The sequence below is a fragment of the Pleurodeles waltl genome, unplaced genomic scaffold (assembly GCF_031143425.1).
Source record: "Pleurodeles waltl isolate 20211129_DDA unplaced genomic scaffold, aPleWal1.hap1.20221129 scaffold_39, whole genome shotgun sequence".
NCBI lineage: Eukaryota > Metazoa > Chordata > Amphibia > Caudata > Salamandridae > Pleurodeles > Pleurodeles waltl.
The window spans coordinates 1,749,727-1,774,141 of NW_027150097.1; the positions used below are offsets into that span (position 1 = coordinate 1,749,727).

Below are 24,415 nucleotides of genomic sequence, written 5' to 3' on the forward strand. Positions count from 1 at the left end.
CGAGGTCGGTGGATGGAGTTGCCGGGTCGGGTGTAGAAGGAGAGCCGTCTGGTGAGGTATTCTGGTCCGGTGTTGTGCAGTGCTTTGTGAGCGTGGGTGAGGAGTTTGAAGGTGATTCTCTTGTTGACGGGGAGCCAGTGCAGGTCTCTCAGATGGCATGTGATGTGGCAGTGGCGGGGGTTATCCAGGATGAGGCATGCAGAGGCGTTCTGGAGTTGGCCGTGGTTCCTGCATAGAGGGCGTTGCCGTAGTCCAGTTTGCTGCTTACGAGGGCTTGGGTGACTCTTCTTCTGATTTCGGTGAGGATCTATTTGTAGATCTTTCGGAGCACGCAGAGGATGTTGAGGCAGGAGGAGGATATGGCGTTGACTTGCTGGGTCATGGACAATGAGGAGTCCAAGATGAATCCTAGTTTGCGTGGGTGGTCGGTGGGAGTCGGAGCGGATCTGAGAGTGGCAGGCCACCAGGAGTCACCCCATGCGGAAGGGGGTGGAGCCGAAGATGAGGACTTCCGTCTTGTCGAAATTGAGTTTGAGGCAGCTGTTCTTCATCCATTCGGCGATAGCCTTTATTCCTTCATGGAGGTTGGTCTTGGCAGAGTCCTTGGTGAGGGAGAGGATCAGCTGGGTGTTGAGGTTGTGAGATCGGGTGATGTTAGCGAGCGGGGCCATGTAGACGTTGAAGAGGATCAGGCTTAGGGACGAACCCTGTGGTATGCCGCATATGATTTTGGTGGCTTTGGTGTGGAATGGGGGGAGACGGACTCTCTGGGTTCTGCCGGTGAAAAAGGAGGTGACCCAGTCCAGGGCTCTGTTGCAGGTTCCTGCATTGCTGAGGTGTGAGCGTAGGGTGTGGTGGCAGACAGTGTTGAACGCGGCCGAGAGGTCCAGGAGGATGAGGGCCGCAGTTTTGCCGCTGTCCAGTATGGTTCTGATGTCGTAGGTGGCGGCAATGAGGGCAGTTTCGGTACTGTGGTTGCTGCAAAATCCGGATTGGGAAGGGTCCAGGGTGCTGTTCTCCTCGAGGAAGCGGGTCAGTTGTCCGTTGACAGCCTTCTCAATTACTTTTGCCGGGAAGGGGAGCAGGGAGATAGGCCGGAAGTTCTTGAGGTCCTTTGGGTCCGCCTAGGGTTTTTTGAGGAGGGCGTTGATATGTGAGTTTGTTAGTTGGATTGACTAGAGTAATGGAGGGATAGAGGAGGAAAGAATCCAGAAATGTTAATTGGGAGTTTATAGTAACATGATGAGGCTTGGGATGAGTAAAGGAGAGATGGAGGAGGGAGGAGTCTGTGGAAAGGGTTAGGGAGAATGTAGGAGGCTGGCCTGGCTTGTAGTGGGTACCTTGTGGTACTTATACCTTGTGCCAGGTCCAGTTATCCCTTATTAGTAGAATAGAGGTGTCTAGCAGCTTAGGCTGATAGAGGTAGCCATAGCAGAGCAGCTTAGGCTGAACTAGGAGACATGCAAAGCTCCTACTATACCACTTATATCATATAGCACAATATCATAAGAAAACACAATACTCAGAGTTACTAAAAATAAAGGTACTTTATTTTAGTGACAATATGCCAAAAGTATCTCAGAGGATACCCTCACTTAGGAGGTAAGTAATATACACAAATTATATGTACACAAACCAAAAACAGGTAAGTAACAGTTAGAAAAGTAGTGCAAACAATGTAGAATCACAATAGAATGCAATAGGCAGAAATAGGCCTAGGGGCAACACAAACCATATACTCCAAAAGTGGAATGCGAACCACGAATGGACCCCAGACCTAGTGTAGGTTGTAGAGGGTCGCTGGGACTGTAAGAAATCAGTAAGGGTGTCCAAGATACCCCACCTCAAGACCCTGGAAAGTAGGAGTAAAGTTATCCTACTACCCCAAAAGGACAGAATAGTCGTGATAGGGGATTCTGCAAGAACCACAAGAACCAACAAAACACTGAAGACGGATTCCTGGACCTGAGGACCTGTCAAGGAAGGGGACCAGGTCCAAGAGTCACAAAAGTGTCCAGGGGGGGCAGATGCCCACTAAACCCCGGATGAAGGTGCAAAGGGGCTGCCACTGGGTGGAAGAAGCCAAAGATTCTTCAACAACGAAAAGGGCTAGGAACTTCTCCTTTGGATGGAAGATGTCCCACGGCGTGCTGGAGGTTGCAGAAGTGTTTCCAGGCATAAATACCGCAAACAAGCCTTGCTAGCTGCAAGAGTTGCAGTTGAGGATTTTGGGTGCTGCTGGGGCCCAGGAAGCACCAGGATGTCGCCACTTGGAGGAGGAGACAGAGGGGGCGCACAGCAACTAAGAGAGCCCCTGCAGAAGCAGACAGCACCCGCAGAAGTACCGGAACAGGCACTTAGAAGATTTGAGGACAGCGGTCGACTCAGAGTCACAAAGGAGAGTCCCATGACGTTGGAGTCCAACTCAGCGAGTAGGGCAATGCAGGACGGAGTGCTTGGGACCCATGCTAGGCTGTGCACAAAGGAATCCTTGGAAGAGTGCACAGAAGCCGGAGCAGCTGCAGATCACGCAGTACACAGGATTACTGTCTGGCGTGGGGAGGCAAGGACTTACCTCCACCAAATTTGGACAGAAGGGCCACTGGACTGGGGGAGACACTTGGACCCAGCTCCTGTGTTCCAGGGACCACGCTCGTCAGGATGAGAGGGGACCCAGAGATTTTTCTTGGCTTCCAGTGCAGAGTGAAGGCAGACAGCCCTCAGAGCATGCACCACCAGGAAACAATCGAGAAAGCCTGCAGGATGAGGCGCTACAATGTTGCTGGTAGTCGTCTTGCTACTTTGTTGCAGTTTTGCAATCATCCTGGAGCAGTCAGCGGTCGATCCTTGGCAGAAGTCGAAGAGGGAAGTGCAGAGGAACTCTGGTGAGCACTTGCATTTGTTATCTGAGAAATAGCCCATAGGAGAGACCCTAAATAGCCAAAAAAGGAGGTTTGGCTACTAAGAAAGGAGGCTTGGCTACTGAAAGAGGTAAGCACCTATCAGGAGGGGTCTCTGACGTCACCTGCTGGCACTGGCCACTCAGAGCAGTCCATTGTGCCCAAGCACCTCTGAATCCAAGATGGCAGAGGTCTGGGGCACACTGGAGGAGCTCAGGGCTCCTTCCCTGGGAGGTACTGGTCAGGGGAGTGGTCATTTCCCTTTCCTTTGTCCAGTTTCACGCCAGAGCAGGGCTGGGGGTCCCTGAACCGGTGTAGACTGGCTTATGCAGAAATGGGCACCATCTGTGCCCATCAAAGCATTTCCAGAGGCTGGGGGAGGCTACTACTCCCCAGCCCTTCACAACTATTTCCAAAGGGAGAGGGTGTAACACCCTCTCTCAGAGGCAATCCTTTGTTCTGCCTTCCTGGGACTGGGCTGCCCAGACCCCAGGGGGGCAGAAACCTGTCTGAGGGGTTGGCAGCAGCAGCAGCTGCAGTGGAAACCCCGGAAAGGCAGTTTGGCAGTACCCGTGTTCTGTGCTAGAGACCCGGGGGATCATGGAATTGTAGCCCCAATACCAGAATGGTATCGGAGTGACAATCCCATGATCATAGACATGTTACATGTGTAGGAAAGTACCATCTTGCCTGGCATGTTACCCCCATATTTCACTGTATATATGTTGTTTTAGTTGTATGTGTCACTGGGACCTTGCCAGCCAGGGCCCCAGTGCTCATAAGTGTGCCCTGTATGTGTTCCCTGTGTGATGACTAACTGTCTCACTGAGGCTCTGCTAACCAGAACCTCAGTGGTTATGCTCTCTCTTTACTTTCTAAATTGTCACTAACAGGCTAGTGACCAATTTCACCAATTCACATTGCCATACTGGAACACCCTTATAATTCCCTAGTATATGGTACTGAGGTAACCAGGGTATTGGGGTTCCAGGAGATCCCTATGGGCTGCAGCATTTCTTTTGCCACCCATAGGGAGCTCTGACAATTCTTACACAGGCCTGCCACTGCAGCCTGAGTGAAATAACGTCCACGTTATTTCACAGCCATTTACCACTGCACTTAAGTAACTTATAAGTCACCTATATGTCTAACCTTTACCTGGTAAAGGTTGGGTGCTAAGTTACTTAGTGTGGGGGCACCCTGGCACTACCCGAGGTGCCCCCACATCGTTCAGGGCAAATTCCCCGGACTTTGTGAGTGCGGGGACACCATTACACACGTGCACTATACATAGGTCACTACCTATGTATAACGTCACAATGGTAACTCCAAACATGGCATTGTAACATGTCTAAGATCATTCTGGCATTGGGGAGACAATTCCATGATCCCCCGAGTCTCTAGCACAGACCCGGGTACTGCCAAACTGCCTTTCCCGGGGTTTCACTGCAGCTGCTGCTGCTGCCAACCCCTCAGACAGGTTTCTGCCCTCCTGGGGTCCAGCCAGGCTTGGCCCAGGAAGGCAGAACAAAGGACTTCCTCAGAGAGAGGGAGTTACACCCTCTCCCTTTGGAAAAAGGTGTCAGGGCTGGGGAGGAGTAGCCTCCCCCAGCCTCTGGAAATGCTTTGATGAGCACAGATGGTGTCCATCTCTGCATAAGCCAGTCTACACCGGTTCAGGGATCCCCCAGTCCTGCTCTGGCGCGAAACTGGACAAAGGAAAGGGGAGTGACCACTCCCCTGACCTGCACCTCCCAGGGGAGGTGCCCAGAGCTCCTCCAGTGTGCTCCAGACCTCTGCCATCTTGGAAACAGAGGTGCTGCTGGCACACTGGACTGCTCTGAGTGGCCAGTGCCAGCAGGTGACGTCAGAGACTCCTTCTGATAGGCTCTTACCTGTGTTGCTAGCCTATCCTCCTTCCTAGGTAGCCAAACCACCTTTTCTGGCTATTTAGGGTCTCTGCTTTGGGGAATTCTTTAGATAACGAATGCAAGAGCTCATCAGAGTTCCTCTGCATCTCTCTCTTCACCTTCTGCCAAGGAATCGACCACTGACTGCTCAGGACGCCTGCAAAACTGCAACAAAGTAGCAAAGACGACTACTGCAACCTTGTATCGCTGATCCTGCCACCTTCTCGACTGTTTTCCTGGTGGTGCATGCTGTGGGGTTAGTCTGCCTCCTCTCTGCACTAGAAGCTCCAAAGAAATCTCCTGTGGGACGACGGAATCCTCCCCTGCAACCGCAGGCAACAAAAGACTGCATCACCGGTCCTCTGGGTCCCCTCTCAGCACGACGAGCGTGGTCCCTGGAACTCAGCAACTCTGTCCAAGTGACTCCCACAGTCCAGTGACTCTTCAGTCCAAGTTTGGTGGAGGTAAGTCCTTGCCTCCCTACGCTAGACTGCACTGCTGGGTACCACGTGATTTGCAGCTGCTCCGGCTCCTGTGCACTCTTCCAGGATTTCCTTTGTGCACAGCCAAGCCTGGGTCCACGACACTCTAACCTGCAGTGCACGACCTCCTGAGTTGTCCTCCGGCGTCGTGGACCTTCTTTTGTGACTTCGGGTGAGCTCCGGTTCACTCCTCTTCGTAGTGCCTTTTCCGGCACTTCTGCAGGTGCTGCCTGCTTTTGTAAGAGCTTCCTATCTTGCTGGGCGCCCCCTCTGTCTCTTCACGCAAGTGGCGACATCCTGGTCCCTCCTGGGCCACAGCAGCATCCAAAAACCTTAGCCACGACCCTTGCAGCTAGCAAGACTTTTGTTAGGGTCTTTCTGCGTGGGAACACCTCTGAAAGCTTCTTCCCGACGTGGGACATCCATCCTCCAAAGGGGAAGTTCCTAGTCCTCTTCGTTCTTGCAGAATCCACAGCTTCTACCATCCAGTGGCAGCTTCTTTGCACCCTCAGCTGGCATTTCCTGGGCATCTGCCCAATCTCGACTTTGTCGCAACTCTTGGACTTGGTCCCCTTGTTCCACAGCTACTCTCATCCAGAAATCCACCTTTGTTGCATTGCTGGTGTTGGTCTTCCTTGCAGAATTCCCCTATCATGACTTCTGTGCTCTCTGGGGAATATAGGTGCACTTTACACCTACTTTTCAGGGTCTTGGGGTGGGCTATTTTTCTAACCCTCACTGTTTTCTTACAGTCCCAGCGACCCTCTACAAGCTCACATAGGTTTGGGGTCCATTCGTGGTTCGCATTCCACTTCTAGAGTATATGGTTTGTGTTGCCCCTATACCTATGTGCTCCTATTGCAATCTACTGTAATTCTACATTGCTTGCATTACTTCCTTTTGCTATCACTGCATATTTTTGGTATTGTGTACATATATCTTGTGTATATTTGGCATCCTCATACTGAGGGTACTCACTGAGATACTTTGGCATATTGTCATAAAAATAAAGTACCTTTATTTTTAGTATATCTGTGTATTGTGTTTTCTTATGATATTGTGCATATGACACCAGTGGTATAGTAGGAGCTTTGCATGTCTCCTAGTTCAGCCTAAGTTGCTCTCCATAGCTACCTTCTATCAGCCTAAGCTGCTAGAAACACCTCTTCTCCACTAATAAGGGATAACTGGTCCTGGTACAGAGTGTAAGTACCCCTTGGTACCCACTACAAGCCAGGCCAGCCTCCTACATTGGTTGTGCAGCGGTGGGATAAGTACTTGTAACTACTTACCACTTTGTCATTTTGTACTTTTCATAAGAGAATAATATACAAAACAAGTTCAGTGTATGTATACTTAACCAAAAAGTTTTGCTTTTCTTCTCTTACTCTATTTGCTAAGTGCTGAAAAGTACCTCTAAACTTTCAAAAAGTTTCTAAAAAGTTGAAAACGTTTTTTTCTGTTTCCTTAAAAAGTCCTGAAACTTTTTCTTTCTTTTTCTGTCCCTTAAACCTTTTTCTATCATGTCTGGAACAGGTCCTACTCTTGATCTGGCCAGCACTGCTTATGACCACCTTAACTGAAAAGGTGCAAGGAGTCTCTGCATTGATAGAGGTTTAGGGGTAGGGAAGAATCCCTCTAGAGAATTGTTGATTAACATGCTCATTGAAAATGATAAGGCCTTAGCTGGCACATCAGTTGAGAAGTTAGCAGATGGTTCACACTCTGATTCGGGGGCAGCCCCAGTAAGAACGTTAGATGGTATTCTTTCCAACTTGCCCCTTAGCAGACCACCTAGCATAACTGGTACTAATGTGAGCTCTCATCACAGTAGGGATGTCATTCCTGCAGGTCAAGTTGTTAGAGTGCCAACTGTTAGGGACAATTCTCCCTCTGTTCATTCACACCATTCTTCTGTGTCAAAGCATGCCCAACCCACCCACCCTGATGACAGAATGTTAGAAAGGGAGCTCAATAGATTGAGAGTGGAAGAGTCCAGACAGAAGCTTAAACAGCAACAGCTGGCTCTAGACAGGAAATCTTTGGACTTAGAAAAAGAAAGACAGAGGCTGGGGTTAGGACCCCATGGTGGCAGCAGCAGTATTACAGATAGTAATCCTGTAAAAGAGCATGATTCTAGGAATCTGCATAAGATAGTTCCCCCTTACAAGGAGGGGGATGACATTAACAAGTGGTTTGCTGCACTTGAGAGGGCCTGTGTTGTACAGGGGGTCCCTCAAAGGCAGTGGGCTGCTATCCTATGGCTATCTTTCAGTGGAAAGGGTAAGGATAGGCTCCTTACTGTGAAGGAAAGTGGTGCCAATAATTTTTCAGTTTTAAAGAATGCACTCTGGGATGGTTATGGCTTAACCACTGAACAGTACAGGATTAAGTTCAGAGAAACCAAAAAAGAGTCTTCACAAGACTGGGTAGACTTTGTTGACCATTCAGTGAAGGCCTTGGAGGGGTGGTTACATGGCAGTAAAGTTTCTGACTATGAAAGCCTGTATAATCTGATCCTGAGAGCATATTCTGAATAACTATGTGTCTGATTTGTTACACCAATATCTAGTGGACTCAGATCTGACCTCTCCCCAAGAATTGGGAAAGAAGACAAATGGGTCAGAACAAGAGTGAACAGAAAAGTTCATACAGGGGGTGACAAGGATGGCAAGAAGAAGGATGGTAAGTCTTCAGACAAGGGTGGGGACAAATCTAAAAATGAGACTTCATCAGGCCCACAAAAACACTCTGGTGGGGGTGGTGAGTCCAAATCCTCTTCTAATCAAGTAAAGAAACCATGGTGCTATTTATGTAAAGTAAAAGGCCATTGGACAACTGATGCCAGATGTCCAAAGAAAAGCACCAAGCCTCCCACTACCACAACCCCTACAGCTACACCTAGTGCCCCTAGTAATAGCAGTGGTGGTGGGAGCAAACCTACTAATAGCCAATCCAAGGGAGTAGCTGGGCTCACTTTTGGTAATTTAGTTGGGGTTGGTCTTGTTAGGGAGACCACAGAGGCTGTGTTAGTCTCTGAAGGTGCCATTGATTTGCCACCTTGGTTGCTTGTCCCCTTATAGGATAAGTACAAGCAACTTCCCCTAATAAATGGTGTTGAGGTTCAGGCCTACAGGGACACAGGTGCCAGTGTTACCATGGTAATAGAGAAACTGGTCCACCCTGAACAACACCTACTTGGTCACCAGTACCAAGTGACTAATGCTCATAACAACACTCTTAGCCACCCCATGGCTGTTATGAATCTCAACTGGGGGAGGGTTACTGGTCCAAAGAAAGTTGTGGTTGCCTCAGATTTACCTGTAGACTGTCTACTAGGGAACGATTTAGAAACATCAGCTTGGGCAGAAGTGGAGTTGGAGGCTCATGCAGCAATGCTGGGCATTCCTGGGCATATTTTTGCTTTAACCAGGGCTCAGGCCAAAAAGCAAAAAGGACAGGGTGACTTGGATCCTGGAACAATGGACCAAGTGCTCCCTAAAGCTAGGGTTAGTAAAGGTAAATCCCTACCTACTATCCCTCCCTCTACAGATGATTCTACTTCTGAGGAATAAAAATGTCCCCCTGTGCAGAACCTTCACCAGAGGAGCTGGAAGCAGACACTGCTGAGCTTTTGGGTGGAGGGGGGCCTGCCAGGGAGGAGCTGAGTGTGGCACAGCAGACCTGTCCCACACTAGAGGGTCTAAGACAGCAAGCTGTCAAACAGCAAAATGGGGATGTCAGTGACTCTCACAGAGTTTACTAGGAGGACAACCTCTTATATACAGAGGCAAGGGGCCCAAAACCTGGAGCTGCCAGGAGATTGGTTATTCCCCTGCAATAAAGAGAGTTCCCCCTAACTCTAGCCCACGACATTCCCTTGAATGAACATTTGGGGCAGATGAAAACATGGGATAGGCTTGTCCCCCTATTTCATTGGCCTAGAATGTCAGAGAACACAAAATAATTTTGTAAGTCCTGTGTCACCTGTCAAGCCAGTGACAAAACAGGTGGCACCCCAAAGGCACCCCTTATTCCACTGCCTGTGGTTGGGGTTCCCTTTGAAAGGGTAGGGGTTGACATAGTTGGCCCCCTTGACCCTCCTACTGCTTCAGGCAATAGGTTTATCTTGGTGGTAGTGGACCATGCCACAAGATATCCTGAAGCAATTCCTCTAAGGACCACTACAGCTCCCGCAGTGGCAAAGGCCCTCCTGGGAATCTTTTCCAGGGTGGGTTTCCCAAAAGAGGTGGTATCAGACAGGGGTAGCAACTTAATGTCTGCATACTTGAAGGCCATGTGGAAGGAAAGTGGTGTAACAAATTCACCACAACTTATCATCCACAAACAACTGGACTGGTTGAGAGGTTTAACAAAACTCTCAAAGGAATGATAATGGGACTCCCTGAAAAACTCAGGAGGAGATGGGATGTCCTGTTACCTTGCCTCCTTTTTGCTTACAGGGAGGTACCCCAAAAAGGAGTGGGCTTCAGCCCCTTTGAACTCCTATTTGGGCACCCTGTAAGAGGTCCTCTAACACTTGTTAAGGAGGGTTGGGAACAACCTTTAAAAGCTCCTAAGCAAGACATAGTGGACTATGTACTTGGCCTAAGATCCAGAATGGCTGAGTATATGAAAAAGGCCAGCAAAAACCTTCAGGCCAGCCAAGAGCTCCAAAAGCAATGGCATGACCAGAAGGCGGTTCTGATTCAGTACCAACCAGGACAGAAGGTGTGGGTCTTGGAGCCTGTGGCCCCAAGAGCACTCCAAGACAAATGGAGTGGTCCCCACATTATTGTTGAGAAAAAGGGAGAAGTCACCTACTTGGTTGACTTGGGCACTGCCAGGAGTCCCCTTAGGGTGCTCCATGTCAATCGCCTAAAACCCTACTATGACAGGGCTGATCTCACCCTGCTCATGGCAACAGATGAAGGACAGGAAGAAGAGAGTGACCCTCTCCCTGATCTCTTCTCTTCCACAGAACAAGATGCTCTAGTGTAAGGTGTAGTTCTGGCAGATTGTCTTACTGCTGAGCAGAAAGACCACTGCATAAATCTCCTGGGTCAGTTTTCTGAACTCTTTTCTACTGTGCCAGGCACCACTTCTTTGTGTGAGCACACTATAGATACTGGAGACACTATGCCTGTCAAAAGTAAGATCTATAGGCAGCCTGACCATGTCAGAGACTGCATAAAACAAGAGGTTCAGAAAATGCTTGAACTGGGAGTAGTTGAGCACTCTGAAAGTCCATGGGCCTCTCCTGTGGTACTTGTACCAAAGCCTCATTCCAAAGATGGGAAAAGGGAAATGAGATTTTGTGTAGACTACAGAGGTCTCAACCAGGTAACCAAAACTGATGCTCACCCTATACCCAGGGCAGATGAGCTAATAGATACACTGGCATCTGCCAAGTATCTAAGCACCTTTGATTTGACTGCAGGGTATTGGCAGATCAAGTTATCAGAGGATGCTAAAGCAAAAACAGCATTTTCGACTATTGGAGGGCACTACCAATTCACAGTAATGCCCTTTGGTTTTAAAAATGCACCTGCCACTTTTCAGAGGTTGGTGAATACAGTCCTGCAAGGGTTGGAAGCTTTTAGTGCAGCATATCGAGATGATATAGCTGTCTTTAGCTCCACCTGGGATGATCACCTGGTCCACCTGTGGAAAGTTTTGCAGGCCCTGCAAAAGGCAGGCCTCACTATCAAGGCTTCAAAGTGCCAGATAGGGCAGTGGAAAGTGGTTTATCTGGGACACCTTGTAGGTGGAGAACAGATTGCACCACTTCAGGGGGAAATCCAAACTATCATAGATTGGGTTCCCCCTACAACCCAGACCCTGGTGAGAGCCTTCTTAGGCCTCACTGGGTATTACAGGAGGTTCATAAGGAACTATGGCTCCATTGCAGCCCCTCTTTCAAAGAAAATGCCTAAAAAGGTATTGTGGACAACTAACTGTCAGAAAGCTTTTGAGGAGCTGGAACATGCCATATGCTCTGCACCTGTCCTAAAAAGCCCATGTTACTCCAAAAAATTAATTGTCCAAACTGATGCATTTGAATTAGGGGTAGGGGCAGTCTTATCACAACTCAATTCTGAGGGCCAGGATCAACCTGTTGCTTTTATCAGCAGGAGGTTGACCCCTAGAGAAAAGCGTTGGTCTGCCATAGAGAGGGAGGCCTTTGCTGTGGTCTGGGTACTGAAGAAGTTGAGGCCATACCTGTTTGGCACTCACTTCATTGTTCAGACAGACCACAAACCTCTACTTTGGCTAAAACAAATGAAAGGTGAAAACCCTAAATTGTTGAGGTGGTCCATATCTCTACAGGGAATGGACTATACAGTGGAACATAGACCTGGGAGTACCCACTCCAATGCAGATGGACTCTCCAGATATCTCCACTTACACAATGAAGACTCATCAGGTCATGGCTAGTCTTATTGTCCTTCGTTTGGGGGGGTGGGGGTGTTGTGTAGGAAAGTACCATCTTGCCTGGCATGTTACCCCCATATTTCACTGTATATATGTTGTTTTAGTTGTATGTGTCACTGGGACCCTGCCAGCCAGGGCCCCAGTGCTCATAAGTGTGCCCTGTATGTGTTCCCTGTGTGATGACTAACTGTCTCACTGAGGCTCTGCTAACCAGAACCTCAGTGGTTATGCTCTCTCTTTACTTTCTAAATTGTCACTAACAGGCTAGTGTCCAATTTCACCAATTCACATTGGCATACTGGAACACCCTTATAATTCCCTAGTATATGGTACTGAGGTACCCAGGATATTGGGGTTCCAGGAGATCCCTATGGGCTGCGGCATTTCTTTTGCCACCCATAGGGAGCTCTGACAATTCTTACACAGGCCTGCCACTGCAGCCTGAGTGAAATAACGTCCACGTTATTTCACAGCCATTTACCACTGCACTTAAGTAACTTATAAGTCACCTATATGTCTAACCTTTACCTGGTAAAGGTTGGGTGCTAAGTTACTTAGTGTGTGGGCACCCTGGCACTAGGCAAGGTGCCCCCACATCGTTCAGGGCAAATTCCCCGGACTTTGTGAGTGCGGGGACACCATTACACACGTGCACTATACATAGGTCACTACCTATGTATAGCGTCACAATGGTAACTCCGAACATGGCCATTTAACATGTCTAAGATCATTCTGGCATTGGGGAGACAATTCCATGATCCCCCGAGTATCTAGCACAGACCCGGGTACTGCCAAACTGCCTTTTCCGGGGTTTCACTGCAGCTGCTGCTGCTGCCAACCCCTCAGACAGGTTTCTGCCCTCCTGGGGTCCAGCCAGGCTTGGCCCAGGAAGGCAGAACAAAGGACTTCCTCAGAGAGAGGGAGTTACACCCTCTCCCTTTGGAAAAAGGTGTCAGGGCTGGGGAGGAGTAGCCTCCCCCAGCCTCTGGAAATGCTTTGATGAGCACAGATGGTGTCCATCTCTGCATAAGCCAGTCTACACCGGTTCAGGGATCCCCCAGCCCTGCTCTGGCGCGAAACTGGACAAAGGAAAGGGGAGTGACCACTCCCCTGACCTGCACCTCCCAGGGGAGGTGCCCAGAGCTCCTCCAGTGTGCTCCAGACCTCTGCCATCTTGGAAACAGAGGTGCTGCTGGCACACTGGACTGCTCTGAGTGGCCAGTGCCAGCAGGTGACGTCAGAGACTCCTTCTGATAGGCTCTTACCTGTGTTGCTAGCCTATCCTCCTTCCTAGGTAGCCAAACCTCCTTTTCTGTCTATTTAGGGTCTCTGCTTTTGGGGAATTCTTTAGATAACGAATGCAAGAGCTCATCAGAGTTCCTCTGCATCTCTCTCTTCACCTTCTGCTAAGGAATCGACCGCTAACTGCTCAGGACGCCTGCAAAACCGCAACAAAGTAGCAAAGACGACTACTGCAACCTTGTATCGCTGATCCTGCCGCCTTCTTAACTGTTTTCCTGGTGGTGCATGCTGTGGGGGTAGTCTGCCTCCTCAATGCACTACAAGCTCCGAAGAAATCTCCCGTGGGACGACGGAATCCTCCCCCTGCAACCGCAGGCACCAAAAGAACTGCATCACCGGTCCTCTGGGTCCCCTCTCAGCACGACGAGCATGGTCCCTGGAACTCAGCAACTCTGTCCAAGTGACTCCCACAGTCCAGTGACTCTTCAGTCCAAGTTTGGTGGAGGTAAGTCCTTGCCTCCCCACGCTAGACTGCATTGCTGGGTACCGCGTGATTTGCAGCTGCTCCGGCTCCTGTGCACTCTTCCAGGATTTCCTTTGTGCACAGCCAAGCCTGGGTCCCCGACACTCTAACCTGCAGTGCACAACCTCCTGAGTTGTCCTCCGGCGTTGTGGGCACCCCCTCTGTCTCCTCACGCAAGTGGCGACATCCTGGTCCCTCCTGGGCCACAGCAGCATCCAAAAACCCTAACTGCGACCCTTGCAGCTAGCAAGGCTTGTTTGCGGTCTTTCTGCGTGGGAACACCTCTGCAAGCTTCTTCACGACGTGGGACATCCATCCTCCAAAGGGGAAGTTCCTAGTCCTTTTCGTTCTTGCAGAATCCACAGCTTCTACCATCCGGTGGCAGTTTCTTTGCACCCTCAGCTGGCATTTCCTGGGCATCTGCCCAATCTCGACTTTGTCGCGACTCTTGAACTTGGTCCCCTTGTTCCACAGGTACTCTCATCTGGAAATCCACCTTTGTTGCATTGCTGGTGTTGGTCTTCCTTGCAGAATTCCCCTATCACGACTTCTGTGCTCTCTGGGGAATATAGGTATACCTACTTTTCAGGGTCTTGGGGTGGGCTATTTTTCTAACCCTCACTGTTTTCTTACAGTCCCAGCGACCCTCTACAAGCTCACATATGTTTGGGGTCCATTGGTGGTTCGCATTCCACTTCTAGAGTATATGGTTTGTGTTGCCCCTATACCTATGTGCTCCTATTGCAATCTACTGTAATTCTACATTGCTTGCATTCCTTCCTTTTGCTATTACTGCATATTTTTGGTATTGTGTACATATATCTTGTGTATATTTGGCATCCTCATACTGAGGGTACTCACTGAGATACTTTGGCATATTGTCATAAAAATAAAGTACCTTTATTTTTAGTATATCTGTGTATTGTGTTTTCTTATGATATTGTGCATATGACACCAGTGGTATAGTAGGAGCTTTGCATGTCTCCTAGTTCAACCTAAGCTGCTCTCCATAGCTACCTTCTATCAGCCTAAGCTGCTAGAAACACCTCTTCTCCACTAATAAGGGATAACTGGTCCTGGTACAGAGTGTAAGTACCCCTTGGTACCCACTACAAGCCAGGCCAGCCTCCTACAACATGGCCATGTTCGGAGATACCATTTTGACGCTACGCATAGGTAGTCACCTATGTGTAGTGCACGCGTGTAATGGTGTCCCCGCACTCACAAAGTTCGGGGAATTTGCCCTGAACAATGTGGGGGCACCTTGGCTAGTGCCAGGGTGCCCACACACTAAGTAACTTGGCACATAACCTTCACCAAGTGAGGGTTAGACATATAGGTGACATATAAGTTACTTATGTGTAGTGATAAATGGCTGTGAAATAACGTGGACGTTATTTCACTCAGGCTGCAGTGGCAGGCCTGTGTAAGAATTGTCTGAGCTCCCTATGGGTGGCAAAAGAAATGCTGCAGCCCATAGGGATCTCCTGGAACTCCAATACCCTGGGTACCTAGGTACCATATACAAGGGAATTATAAGGGTGTTCCAGTGTGCCAATGAGAATTGGTAAAATTAGTCACTAGCCTGCAGTGACAATTTTAGAAAGCAGAGAGAGCATAAACACTGAGGTTCTGGTTAGCAGAGCCTCAGTGATACAGTTAGGCACCACACAGGGAACACATATAGGCCACAAACTTATGAGCACTGGGGTCCTGGCTAGCAGGATCCCAGTGACACATATCAAACACACTGACAACATAGGGTTTTCACTATAAGCACTGGGCCCTGGCTAGCAGGATCCCAGTGAGACAGTAAAAATACCATGACACATACTCACAAACAGGCCAAAAGTGGGGGTAACAAGGCTAGAAAGAGGCTACCTTCCTACAGAGATCATAGAAGGAGATGAGTCAAAGGTGAGATAAATGAGGGAGAATTCATTAGGTTTGTTTTGGAGATCATGGTAGTAAACTGAGGTTTGGGTGAGCTAGATACGGTAGAGGAGGGAAGAGCTTAGGCAGGGTTATTCTGGAGACGAAAGTAGTAGAATGGGTTTGGTATGAATTAGAGAGAAGATGGAGGAGAGATTGATAGAGACAGGGTGTTGGGGACACAGAGTAAAGCTTATGAGAGAGTAAATTGTATTTTACTTTTTATTTATATCTTTTTTTATTTACTTTTTTTTATGTATTAATGTATTTAATTTTATTTCTTTTTTCTCTAGTACAGTGGGACTAGAGTAATAAATTATTAGATATGTAAATATATAGTAAGTAATATGTGCAATGAATATAATAATGGGTATAATGATATGAGAAGTAAAGTTGTATTGTATAAAACACAGACTTTCAAGATTTGAGCGAAATGCTTGCTGTTAAATAGTTAAAGATAACATCTGCTCATTGTGAAATAAAAAAGAAAGCAGGGATTCATAAGTATCTAATAAAACAACTCATCTAGGAGCTATGCAATGACCTAGGAACATGTTAAGCATAGAATAGAATACACACACATATACATATACGCACACACATGCATACACACACATATATATATATTTAACTGTGAGTACATATACATTTGTTAAACAGGCTTGAAGAGTTTATTATGAAATAGTAACTGTACATATTTCTTAAAGAACTATACATATCACATGACGCAAGCTTGAGGGATGAGCTCACTGCCACAGGGTGGAAAGAATTAGTTGGGTCATGGTAGGTTGACTAGGTAGAGGGGTGAGCTCATGCCAACAAGATGGAAAGGATGAGTCAGGTCATAGTGGGTTGACTAAGTAGAGGGGTGCGATCATGCTCATGAGATGGAAAGGATGAGTCGGGTTGTGGTGGGTTGACTAAGTAAAGGGGTGCGATCATGCCCATGAGATGGAGAGGATGAGTCGGGTCGAGGTGGGTTGACTAAGTAGAGGGGTGCGATCATGCTCATGAGATGGAAAGGATGAGTCGGGTTGTGGTGGGTTGAAAAAGCACAGGGGTGCGATCATGCTCATGAGATGGAAAGGATGAGTCGGGTTGTTGTGGGTTGACTAAGTAGAGGGGTGCAATCATGCCCATGATATGGAAAGGGTTGTGGTGGGTTGACTAAGTAGAGAGGTGCGATCATGCCCATGAGGTGGAAAGGATGAGTGAGGTCATGGTAGGTTGGCTAGATGGAGGGGTACGATCGCACCAACACTGTGGAAAGGATGAGTTGAGTCTTGGTGGGTTGACTAGATGGAGTGGTACCAAGGTGGAAAACATCAGTTAGGTCATGGTGGATTGACTAAATGGGGGAGTGATCACACCAACGAGGAGGAAATAATGAGTCGGTCATGGTGGGTTGACTAGTTGGAGGTAAGCCTCCACTTTATTCCATAGCCTCTTTGAACTGTTACCTGCCTTGAGGTGTTTACGCAGGCGATTCAGCTCAACAGCCTGTTACTTTAAAAAGAATGAGCTTATTGACACTCAAACCTGAGATACAGCGTTTGCAATATTGGATATATAAATGGAAAAAATGTAGTATTGATACTGACACCTCGGTCCGGTGTTTACTACTTTTCTGGGAATGCAAAGCAGTTGGTGTATTTTACAATACACAAACCTACGTTTACAGAATATGAAGTGCATTTACATACAATTAAGAATGTGTATGTTCTGAAATAATGAACAATCTGTTGTGCAATAAACTTAACTGTATGAATGCAGAAATTGCATAAAAGGAGGACACAAGTCCTAAAAAAGAAAGGGGGGGACTAACCAAATTAGGCAGTATGCAAGTGACATCATGGTGGGTGACATCACAGTGCGTGACATCACACCGAGTGGCATTGTATGTACCATCACAGGAAGTGGCATCACAACCCATGACCTCACAAGAAGTGACATCAGAAGAAGTGACATCAGATCTTAAGGCCTCACACAGGTTCAGCAGGTCCACCACGATTACATTTTAGCGTGTTACAATATTTAACAAATTAGAATTTGTGTTGGGGGTGTGCCAAAATAGGGACGCAAACCTGATACAAAATGTAGGCCTCAACTTATACATTTATTTTTTTTAAACACCGCCCTAAAGATATTGTCAACAAGGAGAAACATGGCAATAAATCTGTTCTGCTTAACTGGTTGCAAAGTCTGCATTTTACAATATGGGGTTCAGGCACCTGCTGCAGAGATCCTTGTGTGCCCAGTAAATCTCAGGGAATAATAATAATGGTAAAATATCTTTGGAGGGTAAAACATATGTTGGAAAAACCTGTGTTTTCTCTAGTCCCAGTTTTCAATCACAATAGCTTAGAGGTTTTATAAGTCTCCTGCAAAGCATTTTTATTTTAAGTAGCTAGGTGAATTACTGCTTTTAACGCAGAGATCCTTTTGTTACTTGCAGTTCATGAATTGTAATCCTTCTAATATGTCACAGTGAGCTATTAAGGACACGTGGCGCCTACACCTTGTAACCCTCACTGTCTTTTATAACACATTTAGTACACTGAATTACACATTATAGGATGTATTGTGAATGCGTAATGTGTACATGTGAAGTAAAGTGCTCTGACACCCTGCACTAGGATGAGAACCGCTATAAAAGAAATAAAACAAAATAGTGGTATTTTAAATTGTTATTTGTGAAAATACTGGAACAGACCAACAGGTCTGACATTCTTACTGTAGGAAGCTGGCCTGGTGTGTGGTGGACACCTATGGTGTTGGCACCTTATGCCAGGTCCAGGCAACCCCTATTAGTGAACGTAGGCAGTGTCTAGGAAGCCAGGCTCTCTAGGGGTAGCAGTGGATGAGCAGCCAAGACTTATCTAGGAGACATGCAAAGCTAATGCAATACCGCAATAGTCACACAGTAACTTATCTCTCATGAAAGGAACCACATAGTGTTACATAAATAAAGGTACTTTTAGGCAGTCCCCCCACCGGAGGTAAGTATACACTGTTTATATGCACAATAGCAATCAGAAATTAGCTTAAAACAACAATCATTGGCAAGAACTGTAGAAAAATAGTTAGGGCCCTAGTGGAGGACCAAACCATATTCTAAACAAGCATTTGCAATGCAACGGGGCTCGCGTTTGCTCATTTTAGAGCTGATAGCGTTGAAACTCCTAACTCGACTTTTCACCCATCGGGCAAAAGTGCATTTATATACGTAACCGAAAAAGTGCAATTAACAATGTAAAGCGCTCGACCTCTGCCAAGCGAGATCGCGCTCATAAATTAGAGAAAAAGAAGTCAACGAGCCCGATGGAAAACAGCGAGCCTCGCATGTTTTCTGTACTTGGTCGCTGCGCTCGAGGAGGGCTAGCCACCGGAAAAGGTATGCGTGCCTTCGACTAATGAAAGCAAGCAGATTTTATTAGGCAAGCCCACGAACCAATAAAAAACACTGACGTGATGTTGACAGGGCTCAGAGCCCTTTTCTAAACACTAAAGAGTCTTGCTGCAATACGCATGCGCGAGCGCATGCAACGCAGGCTCGACCCTAAAAAGTGGAATGCAAAGTGAAGTCCCACACCCCAGGTTCAGAGTTACCATTATGTAGCTGGCCACAGGTAGTGAGTGACCTATGTCCAGTACACGGATAAAATGGCTTCCCACACTTACAAAGTCCAGTACAATGGAACTGAGTTCATAGGGGCTCCTCTGCTCATGCAGGATTGCCCTCACACACAGGGACCTGCACCCTGCCCTTTGGGCTGGGAGGGTCTACCATAGGGGTGACTTACAGTGACCTGGTGCAGTGACCTGTGGTGAAAGGGTGCATGCACCTTTTCACGTGGGCTGCAATGGCAGGTCTGCAGACACATTGTGCATGGTTCCCAGGGGTGGCATAATACATGCTGCAGCCCATGGGGGACCCCTTGTATCCCACTGCCCTGGGTACCTAAGTACCATATACTAGGGACTTATAAGGGGACACCAGTAGGCCAGCTGAGGGGTGCACCAAGGTCCAAGGTAACCACATTTGGAGGGAGAGAGCACAATCACTGGGGTCCTGGTTAGCAGGATCCCAGTGAAAATGTTCTAACACTGATAGCAGTAAGAAGTGGGGATTGCAATTGTAATTGTATTTTTATAGCGCTTACTACCCCTTGCCAAAATGAGAGTACTTTCCTACGCTTACAGCGAATGAAAATCTCTTATATACAGGGACTGAACAAGGTAAAATGAACACCTTGTCAGGGGGTAGTAAAGCGCTATACGAATACAATGTGTATGTGAAGTGATAACAAGCGGTGAGCCTTCCCCCCCCCCCCCCCCCCTGCATTTGCAGCTCGGTGTGAGCCTCAGGTGAGCTCCCAGTCATGATAACGGAACACAAGGAGACCTGATGGCTCCTTAGATTCGGCCTTTGTTATGGGCCCGGCTGGAGTCTGACATATGAAAGCCCCTCCCTGCACGTTGCTGGTGCAAAACAAAAGCAGACAGGATGGGGGCGCTGCTGAATGCGTCCCAGTGTTTGAAAATAACACCGGACAAGTTCATCATATCCCAGCGGGGGCACCTCTTGCAGGGTGGACGGCGACCACCCTGCGAAAATAGGTGTGGACGCCGGGTACCCCCGACTTGTGCGCTGCATAAGAGGTGTTCACTCAATGGGTTTATACTGTGAAGCTCTCAAGTTGATGTAAGGGGTCACATGACTCAAAGGCATTTGTTTGCGACACTTTGAAAACCTTTATTAAGGTCTGTGATCGTGTTCTGTTTTTAGAGCTCTGAGGTGTTCTGCCTCGAGGAGCTCCCTTCAGAAACAGAGAAATGTGAAACGGACTTCACTTCATGTGTTTCACCGTGAATGTGGCCAAGCATCAAGGGGTAACTGAGAATGCTGGGCCGCCCCCCTCCTTCAAGCGCTACAAAGGTGACCCACCTCCTGGCACGACCTCTTCCCTGGGATCGGAGGGGTTAATCCCCCCCCCTCACTCTTCCCCCCTCCCCCGATGGACCAGTCTTACTATTGCATCAGATCACCCACATTGCACGTGAGATTAGTGTGAGGACATAGAGAGCACCCCGGAAGTAGCACCGGTGTCACCCCTTTTCAACCGAAGGCTATATGAGTTCATGGGGGGGGGGCCGTCCCTTGTGTGACGTCACTGGTTGGCAAGGCCCCTCCTCGCTAACTTCTGAGCCCGGCCCCCCCCGGTGGGAAAAGAATGATCTTATAAAAAGCCATCATTTGTAAAGAAGTGTTCTGCAGGCGCGTGACCCGTGGGACTAGATTACTCCTGCCTGCGCGTGCCGCAAGCGTCGAGGAGAGGGCAGGCGTAAAATGTATAGGAAAAACACCGCTTCACCGTCATTAATGCTGCGGCCTTTATATCCCGAGGGCCAGCTGTGGGTTGTGCTCAGCAGCGCCCCTTCTACTGAGCGCCCCTGTAAGGTAGACACGTGTGTGCATGTTGGATAGACACGTGTGTGCATGTTAAGGATAGACACGTGTGTGCATGTTGAGGGGCAGCGGCTGGGGTGCTGGGATAGACACGTGTGTGCATGTTAAGGAGCAGGGGCTGGGGTGCTGGGATAGACACGTGTGTGCATGTTAAGGGGCAGCGGCTGGGGCGCTGGGATAGACACGTGTGTGCATGTTAAGGAGCAGGGGCGCTGCTTCCAGTGTGCACTGCACACACCGGGGCGCGGGGCTCTTGTGGGTGACTCAGTGTGGGAAGGAGCGGCCTCTGGACACAGCAGAGCTCATATCCTGCAGGTCCTGTTCTCTGCCTCCTCCCCGCTGACGCAAACCTCTCTGCCTGTGTCTATGCTGACTCTCCGCCAGGGGAAAACAAGGACACTGATTCCACTCACAGGTGAGCTCCCTTGTGATGTAATACTGTGGCCTTCATATCAACAGCTGGCTCCATAGCTCAGGGGTTAGAGCACTGGTCTTGTAAACCAGGGGTCGTGAGTTCAAATCTCACTGGAGCCTTTCATGCCTTTTTTGACCACTGGGCGCTATTTTCGGGAGGCATGGTTGCTAAGTTTAACACAAACCATAAAACCATGAAAAAAAATTCAATCACATTTGTTAACACTTTAAATAAAGTATTCCTGGAAAGGTGTGTTTCAACTTGACGTCTGCCAAGGGAAATAATTTTTTTATCGATCAAAGGTTTGCTAGGACATCTTGGGACATTGGAGAGCTGCCCTAGAGTGCATTCCGCCCATTGCTTACCATTCGCTTGTTTTCTTTGAACTGGCTTTACTTGTTTTACCTGTCTAGCTTCAGTTAGTCTTTCTTGTGGAGCCTAGCCTGTTTGCTAAAGACATCTTGGTGACATTTAGAAAGCTGACCTAGCAAGGCTTTGCTGTTTATAACACATTTGCTTGTTCTCTATTTGTTGACTTCATTAGTTTTAGGCTGTCCAGTTTGAGTCTTTTCATCACGTGGAGCATACACTGTTTACGGTATTCTTCCACAGTGCTCGCTTTCAATACATGTTGTTCTTACTATATCACATTTTCTGTGCATTCAAAGACAGAGGTCAAATGTCATCTGAGGGAGTTTGGTATTTACTTTTCAGTCAGCAGCTTTATCTGACTGTCTGGGTGTGTGAAAGGGGGTGTTTTTTTCCTCTCTGATTCTTTGTAGGGTTTTCTCTTCTTTTTCATTTGCTCTCTCTGCCTCTGTCAAAGCTTCTGGGTTTGGCTAGCGACAAATTTATTTTACTTGCTTGCCATCACCTTCTTTCTAGCACACAACATTAAAATCTCTGTAAATGAACTATACAATATTTTCAGAACATATCAGAATTAGTAAAGCATAAATGAAGCACACTTTTCTATAATACTAAAGTGTGCATGAAACAAATATTTTAATACAATCAAAACAAATCAAAACACTACGTGATGCCACTTCCACACATTATTATTCATGTGTGGTATAGCTTTATTAGTGAAACAATATGCCTGTGTAAATGTGATGGTCATTTCAAGTGAAAATGTTTTGTCAATAATGGCAGTGCAGTACCACACCATGCAGACTCCACTCTACGCCACTCCATTCTACAACACTCTACTCCATGCTTTGCCACTTTACTCAAATCCAATCTACGATATTCTACATCATTCCACTCCACCACACTCTTCTCCACTGTACTCAGTGGTACTCTACTCTAAGTCAGTCCACGCCACTGTACTCTACTCCACTTAGTGCATGCCACCCAACTCCAATGCCCTTAGTGCCACACTTCTCCACTCCATTCTACCTGTTCTTATCCACTCTACGTCAATCTACGACATTCTACGAGACTCTACAACACTTCATGATATGACACTGTATTATACTCTATGCACTTCCCTCTACACCACTCTAAGCCAGTCTTCTCTATTCCACTCTATGACACTCCACTCTATCCCACTCCACTGTGCTCCACTCTATGGCACCACTCCAGTCTACTTTAGCAACACACAAGAATGATGGACGGAGTGTTGAAACTTTTCAAACACTCATCCCTGTCACAGATCTGGGTTTAATCCATTGTTCTTTTGCTCACCATGTCACTCCAATTTGGACCCAGCGATATGCAAATCAGTCTTGACCCTGCTCCTCATGGGAACAGTCCAGCCCAAACTGCCAGGCCATGTCCTCCCTGGACCGTAAACAAGCATCCTGGGACCGGTTTCAGGGGATCACCCTTCATCAGCCAGGCTAGCTTGAATCCAGTGGCACAGTGAGCAAGGGACCCACATCTGGGCAGATCCTACCCACTTAGGGCAACTTTAGCAACACAAAAGGATGATGGACGGAGGGATGAAACTTTTCAAACACTCACCCCTGTCACAGATCTGGGTTTAATCCATTGTACTCCACTGTACTCCACTACGGCACTACTCCAGTCTACGCCACTCTTCTCCATGCCACTCTACACCACTTCACTCAACTTTACGACACTCTATGTCACTTCACTTTAGGCCACTCTACTCCTCTCTAGGACACTCCACTTTATGCCACTCTAGGATGCTCCACTTTACAACACTCTATACCTCTGTATGCCACTCTATGCCACTCCACTCTACAGCACTCTTCTCCATGCCACTCTACACCACTTCACTCAACTTTACGACACTCTGTCACTTCACTTTAGGCCACTCTACTCCTCTCTATGACACTCCACTTTATGCCACTCTTGCCACTCCACTCTACTACACTCCAGGTCACTTTATGGCACTCTACGATACTCCACGCTTCTCCATTCCACTCTATGATACTTTATTGAAGTCTAAACCACTCCATTCTACGCCACCCCACTCTACAACACTTGACTGCACTCTATGCTTTGCCACTCTATGCCCTTCTACTCTACATCAATCTACTCTATGGCACTCTACTCTCACCACACTTTACTAATTTCTATGCCACTCCTCTCAATGTCACTCCACTCTATGGCACTCTACCCCCCCACACTCTTGTCCCCTCTACGCCACGCCACTCTACTCTGGCACTCTATGCCACTTAGCTCTTGGCCAATGAACTCCAACCTATGCCACGCCACTCTATGAAACTCAACCATATGACACTCCACTCTACGACACTCTATGCCACTCTACAGCACTCTTCTGCACCACCCCACTCTGCAACAACACTCCACGCCACACTCCTCTGCACCACTAACTTTTAGCCATGCTGAACAGCAGCGACGCTGGTGGACAATGTGGATAAAACACATTGGCAAGGCCAGTAGCTCTTGTATAGGTGAGACCTATTGGCTCTGCCAAAGCTTGTTTAAAATGTGTTTCAATAAGGTGCTCTGTTAATTTGCCAGTTAATGTCCTCCCTCACACTATAGAGGGCCTTCAAGAACTCCAATCCGCAGTCTGTCAAGGGCTCCCACATACAGCACAACTTTACTTCAGCATCATGTCCGCCTTTTAAGGCTTTTTAATTAAGTTACTTTAATTCAGTGACCAGAGCAA

At 47.8% G+C, this 24,415-nt stretch overlaps 1 non-coding gene across 1 annotated transcript; it reads left to right on the forward strand.

Annotated features, from left to right (window-relative positions):
- The first annotated feature begins 21,355 nt into the window (after window positions 1-21,355).
- Window positions 21,356-21,428, forward strand: TRNAT-UGU (transfer RNA threonine (anticodon UGU)). The gene has a single exon. It is a non-coding gene; the product is annotated as a tRNA-Thr (tRNA).
- Window positions 21,429-24,415: the final 2,987 nt, after the last annotated feature.